Source organism: Piliocolobus tephrosceles, chromosome 4 (genome assembly GCF_002776525.5).
Source record: "Piliocolobus tephrosceles isolate RC106 chromosome 4, ASM277652v3, whole genome shotgun sequence".
Classification (NCBI taxonomy): Eukaryota; Metazoa; Chordata; class Mammalia; order Primates; family Cercopithecidae; genus Piliocolobus; species Piliocolobus tephrosceles.
In genome coordinates, this window is record NC_045437.1 from 139,517,104 (window position 1) to 139,523,254 (window position 6,151).

General features: G+C 40.5%; 1 protein-coding gene across 2 annotated transcripts in view; it reads left to right on the forward strand.

The window, feature by feature from the left end:
• Positions 1 to 6,151, forward strand: part of CCDC69 (coiled-coil domain containing 69) — a 44,655-nt gene that overhangs the window by 27,127 nt on the left and 11,377 nt on the right. The gene's annotated exons all lie outside the window — the stretch shown is intronic.

Here is a 6,151-nt window from a genome sequence, read left to right on the forward strand (position 1 = left end):
TTAGTACATTCACAGTGCCATCACTCCAAAAGGAAACTCCCACCCACCAAGCAGTCACTTTTTTTTTTTTTTTGAGACAGGATCTCACTCTGTTGTCCAGGCTGGAGTACAGTTGCGCAATCTGACTCACTTCAACCTCCGCCTCTTGGGCTCAAGCAATCCTCCCACCTCAGCCTTCTGAGTAGCTACGGGTGCATGCCACTATGCCTGGCTAATTTTTATATTTTTTTGTAGAGATGGGGTTTGCCATGTTTCCCAGGCTGGTCTCAAACTCCTGGGCTCAAGTGATCCGCCACTTCGGCCCACCAAAGTGCTGGCATTACAGGCATGAGCTGCCGTGTCTGGTCTAAACAGTCAGTTATCTTACCAGTAGCCCCTGGCAACCACCAATTCACTGTCTTTCTCTATGGCCTTGTCCATTCTGGACACTCATATAAATGGCATTGTATAAACCGTATGATCACCCACATCTGACTTCTTTCACCTTGGAATGTTTTCACCTTGGAATGTTTCCAAGGCTTATCCGTGTTGCAGCATGCATCTATACTTTGTTTCTTTTTATGGCTGGGTAATTTGCCATTGCACAGACACACTACACTCTACCCATTCATCATTAGTTGATGGACACCTAGGCTGTCTCCACCATTTAGCCACTGTGAATAGTGCCACTGGGACAAGCACCTGCTTGAACAGCTGTTTTCAGTTCCCCCTGGGTATACACCCAGGAGAATTGCTGGGTCATACGATCATTCTGTGCTTAACTTTTTGAGCAACTGCCAAACTGTTTTCCTCAGGAGCTATACCACTTGTGTTCCCATCAGCAACCCACAAGAGTTCCAATGGTGGCACATCCTTGTCAACACTTGTTATTTTCTGCAACATTTGTTGCTATCCTAGTGCAAGTAAAGTGGTATGGCATTGTGGTTGTGATTTGCATTTCCCTAATGCCTAATTCTGTTGAACATCTTTTCATATGCTTCTTGGTGACTTGTGTATATTCTTTGGAGAAGGTCATGTATGTTACTGATGTTATTGAAATTGACCTTGAAAATGCTCTACTGATTTTTCCTTTCATCATCAGTATTTGCATGACCTTTCCTCAGAATTATTTATCTACTTAAAACATGGCTATGGCTGGGTGCGGTGGCTCATGCCTGTAGTGTCAGCACTTTGGGAGGCCAAGGCGGGCGGATCACAAGGTCATGAGTTCGAGATCAGCCTGGCCAACATGATGAAACCCTGTCTCTACTAAAAATAAAAAAAAAATTAGCCTGGTGTGGTGGTGTGCACCTGTAATCCCAGCTACTCAGGATACTAAGGAGGCTGAGGCAGAATTGCTTGAACCTGGGAGGCAGAGGTTGCAGTGAGCCAATATCTCACCACTGTACTCCAGCCTGGGGGACAGAGCAAGACTCCATCTAAAAAACAAAACAAAGCAAAACCAAAAAAAAATGGTTGTGATTATTTTATACATAAAAGTTTATATCCTATTCTTTTCATTTAACATTGTATCAAATATGTTTCCAAGTAATTATGCTACTAAAATTTTTATAAAGGCAAGACCATAAAGTACATGGCTTTCCTTATTTCTTGTGAGTCTAGACCTCTAGATCTCAAAACAGCTTTTGCATAATGTTGCCCATATTTCACATTGTGTGCTTTGATTTACCTAAATGGAATAACTAGAACAGAGGTCTGAATGATTTTAAGAATCTTGAAACATATTGCAACATTAGCACACATTATTGCAAACATTGCGAAATGGAATTGAAGTCCTTGCCTGGAAATTGAAGAATTGTTTTTGTGTGTGTGTGTGTGTGTATGTGTGTGTGTGTGTGTTTGTTGTTGTTTTTGTTTTGAGATGGAGTCTCGCTCTGTCGCCCAGGCTGAAGTGCAGTGGCGTGATCTCGGTTCACAGCAATCTCCGCCTCCTGGGTTCAAGTGATTCTTCTGCCTCAGCCTCCCGAGTAGCTGGGATTACAGGCGCCCGCAACCACGCCTGGCTAATTTTTATATTTTTAGTAGAGACAGGGTTTCACCATGTTGGACAGGCTGGTCCTGAACTCCTGACCTCGGCCTCCTAAGGTGCTGGGATTACAGGGTGAGCCACCTCGCCCAGCCAAAGAATTGTGTTTTAATAATACCATACCCTGTTGAACTGGGGCTATCACCCTTGAATCTCGGTGCAGTTTCTCTCTCTCTAAAATCTACCTTCCATACCTCACAAGACTTTATGGGAAAACAACTTTATTCTCCAAGCATTGCTTTGATATTATTTTTAGTGTTGTAAGAAGAATTTCCTATTGTAAAACCCAGGGGAGAAGAGATTGCCTGTCTTGAATTCTTCCCATCAGTCATAATTCTTCTATAGTTATTTTTAAATTGCTTGGCACATATTAAGTGCTACATAAGTCTCTAATGAATGAATGAAAGCATAGCATGGTGGAAATATGTGAGATTTTATACGTATGGGGAGAGGTACACAGGTAAGAGACTAGTGGTAGTCTTCCACATTCGAGGACCCTTTGTTGTCTTTTTTTAATTATCACATAGTAAAATTGACTGTTTTTGAGGGGGTGTGCATTTTCATAAATTCTAATGCATGTATCGATTCTTTTTTTTTTTGAGACAGAGGCTCGCTCTGTCGCCCAGGCTGGAGTGCAGTAGCGCGATCTCGGCTCGCTGCAACCTCTGCCTCCTGGGTTCAAGCAATTCTTTGCCTGAGCCTCCCAAGTAGCTGGGATTACAGGCACGTGCCACTATGCCCAGCTAATTTTTGTATTTTTAGTAGAGACAGTGTTTCACCATCTTGGCCAGGCTGGTCTTCAACTCCTGACCTCGTGATCCACCCGCCTCGGCCTCCCAAAGTGCTAGGATTACAGGCGTGAGCCATTGCGCCCAGCCACATGTGTAGATTCTTGTAACCATCGCCACAATCAGGATACAAAACAGTTTTATCACCCCCAAAAAGCTGTCTCAAACTACCCTTGCATTCACATCCTCTTCCCACCCTAACCCCTGGTAATTATTGATCTGTTCTCCATCTCTGTAGCTTTGTCTTTTCTAGGCCATTACATAAATGAAATAATCCGATATGATTTTTTTATATTGGCTTCCTTCACTCATCACAATGCCTTTGCCATTCATTCCAATTGTTGCATATCTCAGTAATTCATACTTTTTCATTGTGGAGTTATTTTCCATTGTTTACTTATTCACTGTTGCAGGACATTTGAGGCAATTATGAATACAGCTCTTCTAACATTCTTGTGCAGGCTTTGTGTGGACATAGGTTTTCATTTATCTTGGGTGAATACGCAGGAGTGGGATAGGTCGTATGATAAATGTATGTTTAGCTTTATGAGAAACAGCTAAACTGTCTTCCAGAGTGACCACTATTTTGTGTTACCATCTGTGATATATGAGTTATACTGTTCCTACTCCATGCCAATACTTGTTGTCACTGGTTTTTTATTTTAGCTGTTCTAATAAGTGTGCAGTAATCTTCATGATAGGTTTAATTTGCATTTCAGTAATGACTCATGTGCTTATTTGCTGTCTACATATCCTCTTTGATCAAATGTGTGTCCAGGTGTTTTTCCCATTTAAATTAACTTGCTTGTCCTTACTGTAGAGTTTTGAGAGATCTTTATATATTTTGGACAAGAGTTCTGTGTATTTGCAAATACTTTCTCCTAGCCAGTGGGGTTATTTTTTCACTCTCTTAATAATGTCTTTCACAAAGCCAAGCGTTTAATTTTGATAAAGACCAATTTATTTTTTTTCTTTGATTATACTTCTTATGTCATGTCTATGAACTCTTTGCTAAACCCCAGGTAACAAAGATTTTCTTCAATGTTTTCTTCCAAAGACTTATGGTTTTATATTTAGATCTAAGATCCATATAATCATGTGGTCTTTCTTTCTTTCTCTCTCTCTTTCTTCTTTCTTCCTCTTTCTTTCCCTCTCCTCTCCTGTCTTCTTTTTTTTTTTTTTTGCTTTTCTTTTCTTTCCAACAGAATGTCACTCTGATGCCCAGGCTAGAGTGCAGTGGTGCTATCTTGGTTCACTGCAGCCTTGACCTCCAGGGCTCAGGTGATCCTCCCACCACAGCCTCCCAAGTAGTTGGGACTATAGTGCACACCACCATGCCTAGCTAATTTTTTTTTTTTTTTTGTAGAAGTGGATTTTTGCCATGTTGCCCAGCCTGATCTCTAACTCCTGGGCTCAAATGAACCACTGGCCTTACCCTCCCAAAGTGCTGGGATTGCAGGTGTGAGCCACCATACCTGGCCTAGTTTTTCTTTAGATGGTTAATATAGTGGATCACATTGGTTTGAGTTTTCAAATATAGTTATCCCTAGGTATCCATTGGGGAATTGATTCTAGGACCCACTTTGGGTACCAAAATCTGCAAATGCTTCAGCCCCTTATATAAAATGGTGTATTATTTGCATATAACCTGTGTACATCCTTCCATACATTTTAAATCATCTCTAGATTCCTTATAATACCTAATACAATGTAAAAGTAAGGTGAATAGTTGTTAGACTGTGTTTTTATTTGTATTATCTTTTATTGTTATTTGGCATTTTTTATTTTTATTTTTTCAAATTTTTTTTATCCACACTTGGTTGAATCTGAGGATGAGAAACCTGCAAATACAGAAGGCTGCCTGCATTGAACTAGCCTTGCATTCCTGGCATAAGCTCCACTTGGTTGTGTTATATTACTCTTTTTATGTATTGATGAATTTGATTTGCTAATGTTTTACTGAGGATGTTTGTGTCTATGTTCATGAGGAATGTTGGCCTGTAGTTTTCTTACACTATCTGGGTTTAGTATCACGATAAAGCTTGCGCCATGTAGTAATGTCCTCTCATCTTCTCTTTCTGGGAGAGATTATATAGAATGGGTGTTCTATGATTTTTAAATGTTTAATAGAATTTTTCAATGAAATAATCTGTGCTTGGGCATTTCTTTCAAAGTGTTTAACTACAGATTCAATTTCTTTTTAATAGTTATAGGAATTTCAGGTTATGTACTTCACCTTGGGTGAGTTTTGGTCATTTTTTTTTGAAGAATTGGTACGTTCATCTAAGTTGTTGAATCTAGGTGCATAGGATTGTTCAGCATATTTCCTTAATATCATTTCATATATCTGCTGTGTCTGTAGTGATATTTCATTCTTGATATTGGTCATGTGTGCGTTCTCTTTTTTCTTTGTCAGTCTTGCTTGAGGTTATCCATTTTATTAATTATTTCAAGAACGAGCTTTTGGTTTCATTGATTTCCCCGCCCCACCCCCCTTATTTTACCATTTTCCATCTCACTGGTTTCTGTCATTTTTATTTCCTTCCTTCTGTGTGCTTGCTTTTTGTTTTTTGTTTGTTTGTTTGTTTGTTTGTTTGTTTTTGAGATGGAGTCTCGCTCTGCCACCCAGGCTGGAGTGCAGTGGCCAGATCTCAGCTCACTGCAAGCTCCGCCTCCCGAGTTTATGCCATTCTCCTGCCTCAGCCTCCCGAGTAGCTGGGACTGCAGGCACCCGCCACCTCGCCCGGCTAGTTTTTTTGTATTTTTTAGTAGAGACGGAGTTTCACCGGGTTAGCCAGGATGGTCTCGATCTCCTGACCTCGTGATCCACCCGTCTCGGCCTCCCAAAGTGCTGGGATTACAGGCTTGAGCCACCGCACCCGGCCTGTGTGCTTGCTTTATGTTTGGTTAGCTCTTCTTTTTTTTCTTTCTTTCTTTTCATTCTTTTTTTTTTTTTTTTTTTTTTTTTCCTGAGACAGGATTTTGCTCTGTCTCCCAGGCTGTCATGATCATTGCTCAGTGCAGCCTCAAACTCCTGGACTCAAGCAGTCTTCCCGCCTCAACCTCCTGAGTGGTTGAGAATATAGATACCCCACCACACCTAGTCAGCTAATTTTTAAATTTTTAATAGAGGCAGGTCTGTCTGTGTTAACCAGGCTGGTCTCAAATTCCCAGCCTTAGCAGTCCTCGTGACTCAGCCTCTTAAAGTGATGGGATTATAGGTGTGAGTCACTGGGCCTGATCCCTTTTCCTGATTTCTTCAGCTTAGAATATTGATTTGAGACCTTTCTCCTTTTCTTTTTTTTTTTTTTTTTTTTTTTTTTTTTTTTTTTTTTTT